Here is a 19,946-nt window from a genome sequence, read left to right as displayed (position 1 = left end):
TGAGAAACTCTTGACAAACTTCCGGTAGTAAGTAAAAATGCCAATGAATCCCTGAAGTTTTGTCACATTTCTCGGCTTCGGCCAATCTCTGATGGCCCTGATCTTCTCCTCGTGGACCCTCACTCCGTCCACCCCTATGATGTGTCCCAAGTACAAGATCTCCGTCAACCCAAACTCACACTTGGAGAGCTTGGCATAGAACTGCTGCTCCTCCAAGATGCGCAACATTGTCTCAATGTGCTGGAGATGCTCCTCCCAAGTCCTGCTGTAATTGAGGATATCATCAAAGAACACCAACACAAACTTCCTTAAGTGACTGCGGAAGATGTGATTCATGCAGGACTAGAATGTAGCTGGGGCATTGGTTAGCCCGAAGGGCATCACCAAAAACTCAAAGTGCCCATAGTGACACCTAAAGGCAGTCTTGGGAATGTCCTGCTTCCTCACGCGAATCTGATGGTACCAAAATCTCAAATCAATCTTTGAGAAGAACCGTGCTCCTCTCAACTCATCCATCCTGGGTATGGGGTATCTGTTCTTAAGTGTATTCTTGTTCAGGGCCCTGTAGTCAATGCACATCCTCAATGTGTCGTCCTCCTTCTTCACCAACACCATGGAAGAAGCGAAAGGACTCGTGCTCGGCCGAATGTGCCCAAGAGCCAGCAGCTCCTGAATGGCTCGCTCAATCTCATCCCGGTAGGCCTTGGGATTCCTATAGGGGGTAGTAATCACTGCCTGTATGCCCTGCTCAAGCTCAATGGTGTGCTCAAACCCCCAGTCCGGTGGCTGTCCCGATGGAATCTTCCCAAACACTGTGGCATACTGGTCAAGGATGGACTGTATCTCTAGGTGCACTGTCTGCCTTGTAGTCCCTGCCTCTGATGCACGCAGCTCCATTGCCCACTCTACATCTCCCTTCTGGAAGACTTCCTCCATCCGATGAGCCGAAACAGTCTGAGGCGGATATGTGTGTTGTCCCCGTATCTTCTCATGCCTCCCTGTCTTCTCATCATCCCACTCCATCTCTAGGGCCTTCCAATCTGTCGTGACCTTCCCTAGAGTGATAAGCCACTGAACACCCAGTATCATGTTGGTGTCCAGAATATTGACCACGAAAAAGTGGTCATTCAGTGTGTAGGTGCCCATCGTCACTGATAACTCTGGGACATAACGAGCACACACCATGGTCTGATCTCCTGGGACCAAAACTGAAAATCCATCGAATCTCTCTATCTGTATACCTCTCCTCTCAACCATCTGTGCATCAATGAAGTTGTGGGTTGCCCCACTGTCAACCAAAACTGATACTCGCTAGCCACGTACTGTCCCCCGTACGCGCAACGTCAAATACTTGGGAACTCCTCGCAATGCTGCAAGGGCCCCTCTAGTAGGTGCAAAAGCTGCACCACCTGCTACTGGTGGTGGAGGTGGCAAAGGATCCCGCGTGGCATGACTATCTTCTGCCTCCACATCATCCTCCTCATCCTCTTCCCCGCTGCTCTCGGAGAAGACCTCAATAAAATGTGCTTTTCCAGCAGCAGATCTATGTCCCGGTGCCCATGGCTCCTGACAGGTAAAGCACAACCGCTTCTTCTTCAGCTCCCTTCTAGCATCATCATCAATCTGTGCTCGTCCTAGATTCCCCTTAGAGGCGGAATCCTCACATCCTTCCACTTAGGCTGGAAAGCTTGTCTCTGGGGGTAAGGTGTCCGAGTCCTAGGTAAGGCATCCTGTAAGTCCCGAGTCCTGCTAATAGCATCCTGGAGTGTGGCTGGTCTAGTGGATCTGACCAGACCCCGAAGTGGCTCTGCTAACCCCTCAACAAACATGTAGATCCTCTGTGTCGCGGATAGATCTGGCACCATCACTGAAACCCTCAAGAAGTCTACAATGTAGGTCTCTGGGCTCCTGGTCTGTTTGAGCCTCGTCAGCTCAACAAAGTGTTGTTTCGGATCCCTCCGATCAAACCTCTCTATCAATCTCCTGGTGAACTCGGCATATTTCGTCACTGTGGAGTGTTCGAGTGTAACCAATCCATGGAACCACCAGTCCCGGGCCTGGCCATCCAAATGTAATGTCGCCACCTTGATGGCCTCTGTCTCCAACATTTGGTTAAGCTGGAAATAGATGTCTAGCTTCTTCACCCAAGACTTTGACGAACTGTTTGATGAACCATCAAATGTAGGCAAGTGGAATCTACTAGCTGTGCAGTGGGTGTCTCCATCATGATAATGCCGGTATCCTCTGTGATGGTCGCGGAGTCTACTATCCCACTGGAGTTGAACAAAGTCTCTGAATGAGAGAGCATCCATGAACTCCTGCCCATAGGCCTGGTACTCTGCAAAATAATCGCCCATATGACCGAGCTTTGCCTCCTGTTGGGCTTCGGCCCCCACGTCTGCTCCTAGGAAAGTGGGCATGGTAGAGCGTGTATGGGCATGTGAGGCCATCTACTGAGTAGTATCACGTTGAGTGGCACCTTGCTTTGGAAAATGGTGGGATGTACCCGATCCCTCACCAACCTGGAAAACCCGTGGGTTACCACGCTGTCTAGCCTCCATTGTCGTGAATCTCTACCCCATCACCTCGATCTACCTCGATAGATCCTGCACTGATTTGAGGAGCATGTCCACAAATCTCTTCGTCCTCATCTGCCATCGGATCCTCTTGCTCTGCGTCCACCACAGGCTCCTCCTGTTCTGCTTCCACCACCCGAATACAGTCTCCTTCTCCGTAGGTGTTCTCCAACCTATGCTCAATATCTCTGTATTTCCTACCTCTGTAATAGATGTAGGGCTTCTCCCTCAATGTCATAGACTGCTAGCTCCATGGGCTGAGCCAGATCTATGCTCTGATACCACTGTAATATCCCCTTTCAGGGATATCCCTCAAACCCAAGCAAACTCCAACCAAATAATACACAAGTGATATAGTAGCCGGGAAGCTCAAAGAGATAAAAATAACAACAGTGCAATATACAATAATGTAAACATGGAATATAAGCAGATACTCAAGAAATGTAGAGAGACATGCTAAGCCATTTTATTATACTGAGTAATGGAAAGAGTATAGGAGGTGATCAGAAAGATAGCACCTCTACTTGCACAAAGCAAGTGAAGAGATACACTCAGAATGGTAAGGAAATGGCCTCTCTCTGAACTACGTCAAAGTTGCCAGAGAACTACTATGCTACTACTACTGTTGGAATCAAGTGAGGATTCGGCGTTGTTCCCATCCTCAGAAAATGCTGAAGCTCTGGAATCAGCCTTTTCTCAATAAACCTAGAAAAGCCCAGAAAGCTTTTCTAAAATAGCTGACCCCCGAAAATCACCCCCTTGAGGATCTACGCTATTCCTCAAGGTTTTGTGATGCCACTGAAGAGAATTTTCCAAAACTCTGCTCGAGACTCTGCCAAAAATCCTCCAAAATGCAAGGGCTGATCCCTTGCTCAATCTCCAAGCTCAAATCCTCCACATAAACCCATTCCGGAGCTCCTACCCAAAGAGATTGCGTCCTCCTCTCTCAAGACTGCGCAGTCATCAAAATGCTCAGCTCCTCCTCAACTCCAAAAATCAATCCTCCTGCAAAATACTGATGAAACTACCTTGCCCGAGCAGGCACTCGAAGTCCCCTAGGGCTAAGGGTGAGATCTCCGAACGGAGACACTTGATGCACTAAATAGTGCTGCAGACAAGGTAAATAGCCAGCATGCTCTAAGTCGAAGTGACTAGCTCAAATGCAACATAATCGAATGCCAAAATGAGGAGGCTCCTCTCTCCTTTATAGCGTTGACCCCTCTCACAACCCTAAGGCCCACCTCCTCCAACATAGCCTCTCTCTTGCCACGTGCTCCACTCCATCTGCGCAGTCCCTCCAAGTGTCTACGTGGCCCCCCTTCTCTACGTGGTCCTTTAGCCCCCTTGGCTCCCCTTTTAAGTTAAAACGTTGTGCTACTATGGAGTGACTTTATTCAAAAGTGAGTTATGTCCCTCTTTTCTCACCCTTTTATTTATAAATAAATATAGAAGGCAAAATTGAGCAAAATCGAATATTCCAATTAGCCATGGCTAATTAGGAATATTACAAATCCTCTTCTTTGACACTGTTGATATCATTATAATTGTTGCACCATCATCGAGATCTTCATATGTATAGGAGAATTGCATGGAAATCCACCAATATCATGATAGTCTCATCATAATTGTTCCTTCACCGAGATCATAACCTTTGTGACTATGTCTTCATCAAGAACGAAGTCATGTCTGTGATAGGATTATGACTACACCTTAATGCATGCTGAGATAATGTGTCACTGTGAGATCCTTCCATCATCATTATGTTGAGACAGTGATCATCCTTTTTATCAAGACTATTGAGATCTTTACTGAGAATATCACTGTGTTACCTTTTCACCGAGATCATCCTTATCACTTCCATCACTGCTCCTTATTATGCCGAGACTGTGAGAGTGTGTACCCCTGTAATATCCATCCAAAAACTATAGACTCCTTCTCCAATCGAAACACTGTAACATTGTCTTCATTTGAGATTCTTGTCCTATTATACTTGTACGAGTTCCTGTACTTTACTTGTCCGAGATTTCAGAGAGGTGTGCGAAGATGTCAATATGAAAACTGCGAGGGTACATGCTCCTTTCTATAGGTGTTTGTCCCTGTATTTGAGCCGACATGTCCATTTAACCGATGTGTCACTTTTTATGAGCCGACTTAATATTAATATATATTTTGAGGACGGCATAGCTGCTCTCTTCATCGTTTTGCTGGCTGATGTCTCCAAAAGGATTGTGCTTGTCTTAGAGGGTTGTTCGAGACCTTTATATAGACTTGTATACATTACACATAGGCTCAAGAAGAGCATGACATTGACTCTTTAAACTAAATTCTTAGGTTCTCAATGGGAGCCACTAAATAAACTTCTTGCTCATGAAACCCATGCAGCAAGGAATAATAATAAATTCATTTCCTTTTTTTACAAAAATCGTATTTACAATGTCATGAAGACTGAACCTAGTTACACTTTCTTCAACACTCCCTCTTAACTAGGGAGGTATTCATGATGGTACTTGGTCATTCTCAATCTGAAGAATTTCTCATAAGAAGAATCGGATTGGTAACCCATTTGTATAGCATCATAGTAACCAACATTGTTTCCACAGCAAGGCCTTGATTGACAGATTTATCTCCCATTAGATCAAAGAACAATATTGGCAAGACCAATGACCATAGACACTTTCATCATTGTCTCTCAAGGTACATACCCACTCGGGTGTTCACTGAGAACGACCTTCTAGGCCTATTCTTATCTTGGGCTCCCATCCCTCAAAGAATATCATTCCTATTGCCTACTCTTGTCTTCGATGCCCTACACATCCTCAAAGAGCATCAGATGCCATATGATTACCCAATCCTCCATTCTTTCTTCCAAAGTGAAGACAAGAATGTTATGTCTATCTCTCCCTCTTAACTGGGGAAGATATGCCCAAGTTCCCTCTAATCAGGAACTTGCCCAAGCTCCCTTTTAATCAGGAACTTGTCAAAGCTCCCTCTTAGCTAGGGACTCTTCTGTACATTAGCAACTTCTTCTTCATGGGTCCTTCAGCTGCTTGATCAACTTCTATCCTTGATGTCATGAAATTTAGTTGAGCTTCTTCCTTGTAGGGCAACAACCATCGATCACTTTCCTCCTTAGTTCGTCATGTCACTATTTTCTTCATGGAAAATTGCCTTCTTCATATTTGGAACCTTCATCATATGGCTACTTCTTCCTCATCATGCTTCTTCCATCCACCACATGAATGCTAGTTGTACTTGTACTTACAATTCTTGTTCCTATAGCCCTGCATGAACTTATCTAGATATTATTCATGAAATCATAGCATTAAATCAAATCGTACCTTACTAGATGGCTTATCATCATGACATCTTCATGTGGGTATCAACATCCTGCATATATGTTGACAAATCTCCCAAAGATATCATTATCAAGGGTCTTCATCTTTTTCTATCAGAGTCTTCATATCTTTCTGGGAGATTTCCTAGTCAAGTTTCTTGGTATTTTGGATATTGATTGCCTTCATCAAGGTTGCATATCTCATGACCTCTTCCTTCCTCACACATTCCATTTCCAGGTGCTTTGAATCAGAGTTTCTTAATTGTAGTCATATTATGTTGATTTCATCTAGTATATCTTATGCCTTCCTGCATCCTTTCAGAGGAGGAAATCCTTTTTCTCTTGATCATGCTTCTTAACATAGAAGTAATGATCCATGTTACTTGCAACCGTATGACATGACATTATAATATTAAACACAAGCATACATACCTTATTTTACCTTTAGGTCATCGAGGTTTCTTCTAGTAGCTTACTTGATTGAAGTGTCTTCAACCCCTTGATCTGCTTCTTCTCTTATGTCACCATAACATCATTCACGAATTCCACAAGTTGGAGTTCTTGATGAAACAACTTGCTTCCTCTCCCGATTAGTTAACCCTCTGATTAGGATTCCATCAGCGAATCTTGAGGATCTTGTATATCCCCATCTGGCAGATGTTTCCTTTTTGACTTGAAGTATGATGAGCCTTGTCCTAGATGACTCCTTCCTTTCCTTTAATGTCCATTGAGGTTCTCAAGAGCTATATCCTACATGTTTTTCTGCCATGGATTTTGTCCTTCATGATTCCCATGGTGATGTCAAGAGTTCTTGCTTCTAATGATTCCATCATGCCATGATGCATCTTATTATCTCGATCATATCTATGACACAAGATTTAGAAGCTTATGATAGAACCCTTTTGTGAGGGATACCATCTTACTCATAGTAGAGATTTGTTATTTCCTCTTGCCTTGGCTCATTTTCTTCAACTTCCTTCATTTTTCCAGTGATATGAGCTTCTTTCTATAATCTCTTCATAGCATTGAATCTTAGCTCTACTTATTCTGTCTTGCTTCTTAAGGACCAAACTTGCCTTTCCTTTCTGCACATGGTTGGGTTCTTTTAACCTTCAATATTTATGTTATCAACTTGTCTTTCTCTATTAAGCATAGAGACCATAAAGTGTAGAGTGAGGTAACTTTCTTGTTCATGGACATTTGTTACCTTGCCTATCTATTAGTGCATTGATGATGGTTATCTTCCTTCCTAGATCTTGTAGATGGAACCTTATAAAGATATCCTACATCCTTTGATACCCTTTACTTTCATGTAGATCAGATTTCATGTGACCTTCTTCATTGCACCTTCAGAGAATGAGTTTATCATCTACATTTCTTTGATGTCTCCAATATTTCTATGTGAGGGGATCTTTCATAAGTATCCCTTTCCATAAATTCAGAGGAGACCTTTTGATATGTTTAATGACTTCAGCTACTTAGAGGACTATGTCTATCCTCCTTCATGCAAGGAATCTTGATGACCCATCCAACCTATAGATGTCCTTGCAATTATGAAGTCATTTAACCAAATTTATAAATTGAAGAGATACTTACTCGTATGTGAATATGAGATCTTCACCTTGATTTCTTTGATGATGGTTGAGGAAGATAAATTAGTTCTTCTTCTTGGATGACCTTCTTTTGAATGAGAGAGTCTTTCCTCAATAGAAGAGGTTGCTCCTTTTGATGAGGATGATTTGCTGCTTTCTGAAATGATCTTCTTCTAGGGCAAGGAAATGATCCTTGCTTAATTTTATAACCTTGGAGATGACAGTGCCTTCTTGCCTTCAATATGCTTTGCCTTCTTTTGTAGTGTAGATCATGACTGCTTCTAGGATTTCAACCTGTTCCAAGATGATGTCATCTTTTTTTTGAGATCCTTCGAGTTACCTTGATTTGTATACAACTTGATGAGGGTCTTGGTGGCCTTTTGATGATGACTGTGGAGACAAATGTTCTTGTTGTTGTAGACTAATTCTTGATTGTTGTTGTAGACTGCTACTGCAGACTAATCCTTCAATCTTGACAAAGATCTTCAACTTTGCTTTGATGCCCTTCTTGAAGACCGATCCTTGTATGTTTCTTTTGCTGCCCTTCCTTTGACTTCAGCACATGATAACTATTGGTGAGGTATTTTATCTTTAGCTTAATAGCACAATCCTTTCTTGATATCATTAGTGTGTGTATTTCTTCATCAAATAGCTATAAAAACAAAGAGACAAGAACACAAGATGTTGGCTTTCTGCCAGGGCCAAAACCTCTCCCTCTTGGATATGAAAACCCGCACAAAATTCTTCTTATAGAGATTCCAATTGACAAATACCAAGACCATGACCCTTGAGCTATTATGCCACTCCAAGACCAAGACACCAATCCTCTTCTTTGACACTGCTGAGATCATCACCATTGTTGCACCATCACCGAGATCTTCATATGTATAGGAGAGTTGCATGTAGATCCACTGATATCATGACAGTCTCATCATAATTGTTCCTTCACCAAGATCATAACCTTTGTGACTATGTCTTCATCAAGAACGAGGTCATGAATGTGATAGGATTATGACTGCACCTTAATGTATGCCAAGATAGGGTGTCACTATGAGATCCTTCCATCATCATTATGTTGATACAGTGATCATTCTTGTTATCAAGACTATTGAGATCTTCACCGAGAATGTAATTGTGTTCCCTTTTCACCAAGATCATCCTTGTCACTGCCATCATTGCTCCTTATTATGCTGAGACAGTCAGAGTGTGTACCCCTATAATATCCATCCAAAAATTATAGACTCCTCCAATCGAAACACTGTAACATTGTCTTTATCCGAGATTCCTATTCTATTATACTTGTCCAAGTTCTTTTACTTTACCTATCCGAGATTTCAGAGAGGTGTGTAAGGATGTCACTGTGAAAACTGCGAGGGTACAGGCTCCTTTACATAGGTGTTTGTCCTTGTATTCGAGCCGACATGTCCATTGAACCGATGTGTCACTTTTAATGATCCAACTTAATATTAATATATATTTTGAGGTCGACATAGCTGCTTTCTTCATCGTTTTTCTCGTTGATATCTTCAGGAGGATTGTGCTTGTCTTGGAGGGTTGTTCAAGACCTTTATATAGACTTGTACACATTACACATAGGCTCAAGAAGAGAATGACATTGACTCTTTAAACTAAATCCTAAGGATCTCAATAGGAGCCACTAAATAAACTTCTTGCTCATGAAACCCATGCAGCAAGGAATAATAATAAATTCATTTTCTTGTTTTACAAAAATCATATTTACAATGTCATGAAGACCGAACCTAATCACACTTTGTTCAACAAGGGAGTGGGACATTCATGGGTTCCTTTATGATTGGAGGGGTAATTATGGGCTCTAGGATCTAGGGTGATGGCCATGACAATGGGTAGAGCTCATGTTTGGCTTTTCCCCACGTGTTATATTGAATGTCCCGGTAATCTTTTGCATTTTATGATTTTTTCTTTTGTTTCTTGCTTTTGGCCATGATATGATTTTAACTTTATTTTAGCTGCATCAATCTCCAGGGCAACATTTTTGGACCCGAATCAGATACATGACAAGGGGAGGGGTGTGCGAGTTCCCTATGGACCCAGTGGTCATGTGGACCCAAAGAAGGGGAATGATTGTATTGTTCCAAATATAATTTTAGCAGAAAATTACTTCATAAAATTTAGTCGTTAATTCCATAAACATTTTACACAATTTAAACCATAAAATTTACGGCAAAATCTTGGAATATAACCTGCAAATGAAGAATAGATAAGATAACATGCAGAAAATCTCAACTCTATTTTATTAATATAAGTACGTTGATACAAGAATACTGAAAATGGCTAAGGTGATGACCTCAACAAAATTTGCAATAATGTCTCAACTAGCCTCCAAAATAAACTGAAAATCAATAAGTTGCACTTGTGAATTCTAGATGAATTCACCAAAGGGGGAGATGGGTACTCTCCCACTCTCGCTGAATCACCCGAGAGTTTCCATCCTAGGGCTATCACTGAAGCTGGGAACTCCCAGTTCTCCAAACCTCTCCACAGGAAAAATACTCAACTCCAAGATGTTTTCAAATGGTCTCCTCTTTTAAAGATTTGATGGACCCCTATAGAAGCCTTATTTTATTATTATTTTAACCAACTAGTACTTTTTCCCTCCTTTCATTTTAATTAAAATACCTTTTTAATTCAATAAAATGGTAAATCGGCCACCATCCCTCCTTAGGCCACTAAAAGTTACTTCCCACTATCTCATCTTGCAGATCTTCTCATTTCAATTCCAATGAGCTATTACACTAAGGTGTTTTGTAAATTATTCCTCCTGGAATGCCACCTTAAGCATAATTAATTAAGTTAGGCTCAATAATAGCCCTGTTTTCCAAAAGTTGTTGAAATGCAACGGAACAAAAGGCAAGTTGTGTGGATGATGGAATATACTAGGCAAATGCAATCGAATTCCAAATAAACTCCTCAAAACCCCATAAATCCCCTCCATAAGCCCCTAGGCTCGTTGATGCAATAAAACTGCTTCGATGACCTAGCTGCCTCCAATACTGGAAGTCCATCTTGACCACACCAGAAAAAGGAACATGACAAATCCTTCTACCCCAAGATTTATTTACCTCAATCAATCCATATTTGCCGACCAATCTGGTGGTCCAGTGTGACTGAGAACCAATACCTGGATCCCATACAAACCACTGTGTGATACCATGCCTCTATGCCACCCAACCATGAATGGATCCCTTAATGCCCAGATCCCAGACTAAACTCTAACTCATCCTACTATCAACGGATCCTCCTGGATCCCATTGCCACCATGGCCAATCATTAGTACCCCTATCCCATGGCTCTAACTATGCTCTGCCTCTAGCTATAAATGCTATTCCATCAATAGAATACCAACTCATCACCTCTCTCCAATCCAACCCTTGGCATAGACTAAGGTCAATCCCACTATGTTGATGTTGTGTTGGAATGTTTATGGACGGTCAACCTACACCTGCTACCAACTGGAGTATGTAGTATGCCTTATCTCTGATGCCCCTGATGTACTACTCTCCTGAATAAAAATGACACTCCATCAATAGGATAGAAACTCATGATCTCTCGCTAATCCAACGCATGGACACTTGTGTTTGGAACAAGTCTACTATGTTGATGCTAGTTCATGCTCAACTCATGTTGTTGTGTCTAGTCCATCAACAATATCTATCCAAGAAATCTTGCACCTCTTCCTATAATGGGAAGAAGTGGGCAAGTTGTGTTGCAAGCCCTGTCTATGTACTTCTGGAGAGAGCACCTTCCTGAAAGTACTACAGCGTTGCTAGTTGCCTGTGCATTTGTCTTTTCCTCATCAATGTTTGGTCCAAAATATGATTGCTCATCCTCCTCTATCATGGTCTCAACATGAACCTCGAACTAGATCTCCATAAATGGCTCATCATGCACACTGGCATATCATCCCCCTCAACTAACTCATGGTCCTCTATGTGCTCTCCATGCTGAATCATGAGTCGTTCATTTGCTCCCCGATATCCTTCCCTCATGGGGACAATCTTCTACTCATCATACTCCTCTACCACACATGGATGCATACTTGGGCTACTGTCATCAACTCTACATGACTTCTCATGCTCCTCAGATATATCCTCGTAAAAACCCATGGATTGAACTATAAAGGAATAATCCTTATCTGGGATGTCGGAAGGAACCTCCTCCTCATCTACCTCTAACATCTTCTCCGTGTCACTCATGCATGAGTGATTAATTCCACAAGGTTATTTGTAGATGAAGCAAAGACACATTGTTGCTTTTTGGGGTGGGACATTCATGGGTTCCTTTATGATGTGAGGGGTACTCATGGGCTCTAGGAACTAGGGTGATGGCCATGACAAGGGGTAGAGCTCCTCCATGGTCAATTGTCTTCTAAACAAACCAACATCCTGCTAAATCAACCTTTTGGCTTGTTCATAAGCAACAGGTGAGATCAATTGTTCGCTCCTCCAAATGACCAACTATCTAGACTGAAACTCCTCGCAAATGGTTTCATGACCTCTCATAACTGTTATGTAACAAGATCAGAAAACATAAGTAAAGATAGATAAACGACTTCAAAATAAGCCTCTTCGAGGGGGTAACCTCCTTTTACATTACATAAATGAACAATTATTGGATGATACAAATGAAAATACCTCCTTGTTATATATAAGAGTCTAAAGGGTCAAAATATAATCAGAGCTTGCATAAATATAATAATGTAAGGGCACAACAATAACAATAATTGGATTCTATGAGGCACAACAATAACAATATGGGGACTACATGGGGCACAATAATAACAATATGGGGGCTAAACTAGTATTATAGGGATCTATCATGCCCCTCCTTCAAAAAAGTGTTGTCCTCAACGCTTGAGTAGTTCTAGATGCTTCTGTATAAAATTCTCATCCTCCCATGTGGAATCTTCAACGGGTAAGCTCTTCCACTTAATGAGATACTCTGAGATTGATTGATTTCATAGCTGTCAGATTTTTCTTTCCATGATTGCTTCATGCTCCATATGATTTTTCCTTCCTCATCAAGTTATGGCAATATTGTTTGAACTGGGAGTTTGACACCAGTAACCTTCTTTAAGCCTGAAACATGGAAAACTGGTGTACTCGAGAAGATGCAGGCAACTCCAATTTGTATGCCATAGTACCTATATTTTGAAACACCTTGTAAGGACCATAGTACTTGGGTGACAATTTATTATCCTTCTTAGCTTGCTTGAGGGACATTTGTTTACATGGTTGTAGCCATAAAAATACCCAATCTTCTACGTCAAAACCTCTTTCACTGCGAAGTTCATATGCCTGTTATTTCATTCAATTCTACGCTCGATTGAGGTTATCCTTTAAGAGTTAGAGAACTTGTTGTTGATGCTCAATGTGATCTTCCACTACTTGAAGCTTAGAATTTTCTCTTAAAGATGATGTGATGGACAATGGATGATATCCATAAAGTGTCATAAATGGAGTCCTTATTGTTGTAGTATGGAAGGAAGTTTTATACCACCATTCTGCCATAGGTAACAATTACCCACCACCTATGGTTAGTGTATACAGGAGAAATTTTTTCTCCTAGATGGTCCTCAGTTGGAAGGCACCAGCCCCTTGTGGCCACCAAATAGCTCAATGTTCCATTGTCTCCGCCACCTAAGCCAACAATGTGCTCCCTCAACCACTTGTCATGATTGCATGTTTGAAGGTGGGCCTCCCGACCCCAAAGGTATGGATTTTCATTGGTATAGTTGAGTAATTTTCCTTAATTGTCATGGGCACGTTCGGGCATGGATTGGTGGGGTGACTCGGCGAAAAGAGTGGGTTAAATTTGTATTCTTGTCTCCATTTCCCAATATCATGGTTACCCTTGTATCCTAGTCCCATGGGATCTCCTTTACTAGCCATTAGCCTTAGGGTTAGCACTACATGGGAAATCCGATTTTAGTTGTGTGGTCTCACTTAACGATACCACCTACATCACTCCCCTTCCACTCATTTTAGCCCCATTCGTCTCTTTTTCCATCTAGGTCCACATAAAGGTAGCCTCCCCCTTCCCTTGTCCACACCTTGGGTCGAGCATGGAATGATGCCCCAGAGGTTGATGCAGCTAAAAAGAAAATAAAAAGCATAATTTGGCCACTCTCAGCAGGAAATGTACCACAAGATGCAAAAGATGGCTGGGGCATAGAAATTTGGCACGTGGGCAAAAACCAAACATGAGCTCTACCCCTTATCCATGGCCATCACTCTGGTTCCTATCGACCCTTGATGATCCCCCTCTATCATTAAGGAACCCATGGTTGTCCCAACCCCTGGTGGGCGGTGAACTGCCCCACCTTAAGGGGGTATCCACTGCTACATATTACACATCATGCTCTCATCCCCTGGAGCCCCGAGCAATTATGAAGAAAAATCAATCAAAGGCGAAAGGCATATGAAGAAGGGTGTAAAAACAAAGCCTGAGGTAACTCGTGCACCACGTTTTGTTCCCTCCTATACTCATATACCCAAGTGTGGGCTTCCCTTATTATAGCTAACTGTGTCCCATGACATGTGGTCTGGATGATTTCCCCTGATTCCCACTCTGCTGCATTTTATATCATTGCCACCTACAATTTGAGGGATGTACCATGGACATGTCACCCCTATTATAGGTTGAAAGTTTGAAACCACCTAATAGGGTCCTTGGTTAACCCCCTTATTCAACTTGGAGACACTTGTACATGCCAAAGCCCACTATGGAAGAGCATGCCACCATGAAGTTTTGCATTGGTTCCATGACTTGTAAGCAATTTTACTTGATTATTTTGATGACTTGTTATATTGGAGGGCAAGGGGACACATTAGATCTTATGCAGACCTCCATTTGGGGCTTGGTCTCCCTATATGGGGTCTTAGCCCTCCATAGGGCCACATTGGCACTTGTAGGGTGAGCGTTGAGAGCCATGGGCCTCCACCATAGCAGATATTACTTCACGGATCCCCACCAGTGCTCATTAATTACTCGTTTTCCACCTTTTGGACGATGATAATGCACCTAGTTCACCATGCCCAGCTGACACCATAGTTACATCATACACTTGGCAGATGTTACAAGGTCCAGAAGATGTCTCCTGTTGCAGCAGAAGGCCTTATATCATCTTTCTTGTTCTTACAAATGGTCTACAGGCATATTCGATCCATTTGGAAACCCATGAGGATGTCCTTGTGCCCCCACACCCACTTGGGAGCACCACAGGTTCTCACTTGGAAAACAAGGGGCCAACCCCTTGTCCACTATGTTTGGAGTGCATTTATTCATCATGGAACCCCTTGGACTTCATTAGGCCTCCTCAAAGGCCCAACAACTCACTTTGTTGATCATTCAACTCTCTTGAGAGGCTTGTTCTTGTATTATCGAGCTATTTGGTGGGCTTGTCACCAAAAGTATTGTTATTATGCACATTATTTTATTTTAGGGGCTCAATTAGGCCAACTTACTAAATCGAACTCATTAGAGATTGTACAAATAGATGAGAGGCGATTCATTCTCTCATCATCACTTGGATTGGGATTTAGTAGCTCTTGAGAATTTCACATTTCCTTTTGGAGGACGAATTTGGATGTTATGGATGAATTTTGATGTTTGGATCTATCTCTCTTGTCTTGGAGCTTCATTATTGGCACAATATGATGCTTGGATATACTCTTTTGTACATGTAAGCAATATTTTCATGCTTATTCTTGTTATTTACTATCACATGAATGTTGTTGGGATTTTCGCTATACATGTCTGAAATTCACTGCTTTTCTATGCGAAATTGTGGAAATTTTGATATTTTATAGTGTTGCATCATTGCATGGGCCATGTATGAATGCGTGAATGTTCCTAGATGTTATCTTCGTTGAGAATACCTCGATAAGTCATCAATTATTGCATATCGAAGTATAAAATCTGCTTGCAGCTGCTCTCATGCTATAATTACCTTGAGAAGTTGTCTAGAGGTCTCCTTGATTAGGAATGGTCTCTCCAAATCACAAGTTCATCTTGACTCCATCTATCCCAAAGGAAAGGAACTAATCCATCCACCAGTGGTCATCTAAACGCCTATTTTTCTTGTCTCCTCTCTCTTTCTAGTCCTAGCCACCATAGGTCACCTAGGGCATCGAATAAGTCTCATTGTAGCCATCAAAACACTTCAATATTTGGTCCATAACTATGCTAGGATTTCCTCTAGAAGCCCTCCAAATTTGAAGCAATTCAAGCAGTGGGATTTCGAGAAATAGAAATCCCTAGCTCAGGGATCGTTTCTTGCCCTATGTTTCCCTTGGCTAGTGTCCTGATTTGGATCATTGTGTTCATTTCTCCAAAGAAAATTTGGAGTTTGATCCTCTTCTCTTGCATAATTAGGTCAAGCCCCTCCTTGGGTGATCAACTCCACATCGTTGACCTAATTTTGGATCCACTTGGCCGCATGTAGTCCCGCAACCTTACAATTCTAATTCCATAAAGATCACATAAAGACCAAGTTTCCATAAGGATTTCTAGGACTAGGAATCATCTTTAAAAGATACATTCCCAAACCCTAGCCTCGAGAACCCTCTTAGCCCTTCCTAGAGAGCCTATCACCTTGCTTTCAAAGCAAGAAATACATACAATTGAGTCTCTCTTATGAATGGGCCTTAGGAATCACTCCTTATCCTATTTTTGATCTATTTATCTAATGATTCCCTTTTACACTGGGTCTCCTCCCATTGGTGAAAGTTTGTAAAAAGCAGGGAGCCTTAACTGAGGTGACGGTGGGCTATCGCTCCATCGTTTCCCTTGACCTAGTATTTGCTCTATAGGATCCCCTCCTAGGAGCCCTGCTAATTTGAGTGGTAACTTTTTGGCGCCATTGAAGGGGACATGAGACATGTGTTTTGTTCCCCATACGAGACACTGACATATCATTATTGGCAACTCCATTGGAAGAACAAAGCCCTAGTTCTTCATTGAACTTCAAAGTTAATGCTTTTAGGGTGAAGAAAGCATCTATCAAGGCACTTTAATTCACCCTGGCGACTCCATTTTAATCCTAATATGAAAAATCACGAAAAATGGACTATTGTAAAAGAGAGATTAATCTTGGTCCTACATTTGAAAAACTCAATGACCAAGACATTCAAGAACAACAAAAGGATCTGGATAAATATGTTGAATTTTATCAAGATTTATTAGAGGATATGGATAAGGAATTCATGCTCAGGTTTCATAGGTCAACACAAAAGCAACTTTACAGAATGACATGTGCCTATGAGAAGGATCCTAGTCATATCCTTGACTTGGCTGGCCTAACCTGTGCTTTTAATGTTCTGACTAACCTAATCAATGACAAATATTATAATCAATCGCAAAGCCTCACAAAGGGTAATCAATTGGATGATTAAGGTATCATTGAAGAAATTTCAAGTGTGAAGGATCATTATCAAAGTGAGGAATATATGGAAGAGTGGAACCAATCTAAAGAAGTTGGAGAGGACCTTGGGAACCTAAATAATGAGAAAAAAGATGAGTCCTCCTTGGGTCCACATAATGAAAAAGATAATTTTGTGGACACGTGTTGGGGAAGATGAGGCTATGAAAAGTGAAGTTAAGGCTGGCCTTATATTTCTCAAGGATATTACTCCTGATGACTCTCCTTTTGAGAACCTTGGGAAATGTGGTCCCATTAGCCCCTTGGAAGATTACATTGATGATTACATCTGCATTGAAAAGGTTAAATGGGAAATTGTTGGTCCTCAATTTGATTTTGCTCCCATTTACGATACTGATAAGGAGGATGATGTTGAGACGGGTCTTCCATTTCTCTTGGGCATTATTTATGATGACATATCTATCAATACCCTTGGGAAGGAGAATTATTATTTTCCCTTGCATGAAGAGGGGCAATTGGAAGTAATCAATTCTCCTTTTAGGAAAGACCGAATCTTTGATACTAATAATGATCAAATTGACAAAGCTCCCACCTATCCTCCTTACGGTTCTATATTCAAGTCACTTGAGCCTTTAAAATATGATTTTGAGGAGAAAAAAAATTTGAATGTGGGACTTCACCCTCCCCTTTGCCTTTTCCTCTCGTTCATCATCTTGAGTCTTCCACAAGTAATTCCCTCACCCCTTTTCATATGATCTCCAATGACCATCAACCCTTTCACCTCCACAGGTATAGATGCATCCTTCCTTCCCCCTCATACGCTCAGGGTTGTGAATACAATCAGTCCATTGAGCAACCAATAGGTTGTCCCCTTCCATGTCCCAAGTCTCCTTTCTCTTCCCATCATGACCTTGTGGAATCCACAAAGTATACCATTACGAGCAATGATTGTGATAGGGAGCTCTTGAGAGTGATCATTCATTCCACCATTATGTACTTAGAGGGAAAGCCCCGCACTTCTAGATTGACTTATTTTCTTAGAGTTGCCCGTTACCTTGAATGGAGATTATATTTTCCCACGTCCCACCCGCTTCATCCTCTCTATGATTGTGTCATCATTTTCTTTGGGTTTTTCTACATGAGTAACATATTGGAAGGCATATGTATATTGATATGATGATATGTTGGATGCATTGGCATTATGGTTACAATTAGTATTAACATTGTACTATATGCATGTTAGGGTAGGATGCATTGCATGCTCATTTTCTCAATAGAACTAACATCATATGATATTCTCATGATAGGTTAGTTGCATTTAGATTAAATTTGCGTTTTAATTTCTTGTTGATTTTACGCCCTAATACTAAGCATGGGTGATCATAAAACACCACAAAATCATGTTTCCTTGTGTGCTTGGTCTTTGATATGTGCAGGTAACAAGTCTACGGAACCAAGAGATTGTTGGTGTTCTCATGACCTTCCGTTTGAGTTGTCTCACACACTTTCTAAGAGATCATGTCCCAGTTGGAGCCAGATGTTACCCACCACCTGTGGGTAGTGTATATAGGTCCTCAGTCGGCAGCCAGTAGCCCCTTGAAGCTACTCGATAGTTCAATGTGACATTGTCTCCGCCACCTAAGCTAGCCATGTGCTCCTTCAACCACTTGTCATGATTGTATGTTTGAAGGTGGGCCTCCCATCCCTGAAGGTATGGCTTTTCATTGGCATAGTTAAGTAATTTTCCTTACTTGTCATGGGCATTTTTGGGCATGGATTGGTGGGGGGATTCGGCAGAAAGGGTGGGTTAATTCTATATTCTTGTCTCCATTTCCTAGTATCTTGGTTACCCTTGTATTCTAGTCCCGTGGGATCTCCTTTACTGGCCATTAGCTTTAGGGTTGGCACTACATGGGAAATCCCGATTTTCGCTCCATGATCTCGCTTCCTAATACCACCTACATCACTCCCCTTCCACTCATTTTAGCCCCATTCATCTCTTTTACCATTTGGGTCCACATGTGTCCACTAGGTCCACAGAGGGTTAGCCTCCCACTCCCCTTGTCCATACCTTGGGTTGGGCCTGGAACGATGTCCCGAAGGTTGATGCAGCTAAAAAGAAAAGAAAAATCGTAATTTGGCAACTCTCAATAAGAAATGTACCACAAGACGCAAAAGATGGCTGGGACATACAAATTTAGCACATGAGGAAAAGCCAAACATGATCTCTACCCCTTATCCATGGCCCTCACCCTGGTTCCTATGGACCCTAGATGAGCACCCTCTATCATTAAAGAACCCATGATTTTACCTACCCCTAGTGGGCAATGAACTGCCCCACCTTAAGGGGGTATCCATTGATACATATTACACATCATGTTCTCATCACCTAGAGCCCCGAGCAATTATGAAAAAAAATCAATCAAAGGCAAAAGGCATGTGAATAAGGGTGGAAAAACAAAGGTTGAGGTAACTCATGTACCACGATTTTCTCCCTCCTACACTCATATACCCAAGCGTGGGCTTCCCTTATTATAGCTACCCATGTACCATGACATGTGGTCTAGAAGATTTCCCTTGATTCCCACTCTACTCCATTTTATATCATTGCCACCTACCATTTGAGGGATGTACCATGGACATGTCACCCCCCTTTAGAGGTTGAAACGACCTAATAGGATTCTTGGTTAACCCCCTATTGAGATTGGAGACACTTGTACATGCCAAAACCACTATGGAAGGGCATGACACCAAGAAGTGCCCCATTGGTTCCATGACTTGTAAGCTATTTTACTTGATTATTCTGATGAGTTATTTCTATTGGAGGGAAAGGGGATGCATTGGATCTTATGCAGGATTGCAATTGGGTCTCCATTTGGGGCTTGGTCTCCCTATACGAGGTCCTATCCCTCTAGAGGGCCACATTGGCACTTGTAGGGTGAACGTTGAGAGCCATGGGCCTCCACCGTAGCTAAGATTACTTCATGGATCCCATACATCGCTCATTGATTTCTCGTGTTCCA

The sequence above is a fragment of the Pinus tabuliformis genome, chromosome 1_1 (genome assembly GCF_031772625.1).
Source record: "Pinus tabuliformis cultivar Carrire ecotype Pingquan chromosome 1_1, CPIR1, whole genome shotgun sequence".
Taxonomy (NCBI): domain Eukaryota; kingdom Viridiplantae; phylum Streptophyta; class Pinopsida; order Pinales; family Pinaceae; genus Pinus; species Pinus tabuliformis.
Note: the sequence above shows the minus strand (reverse complement) of the source record.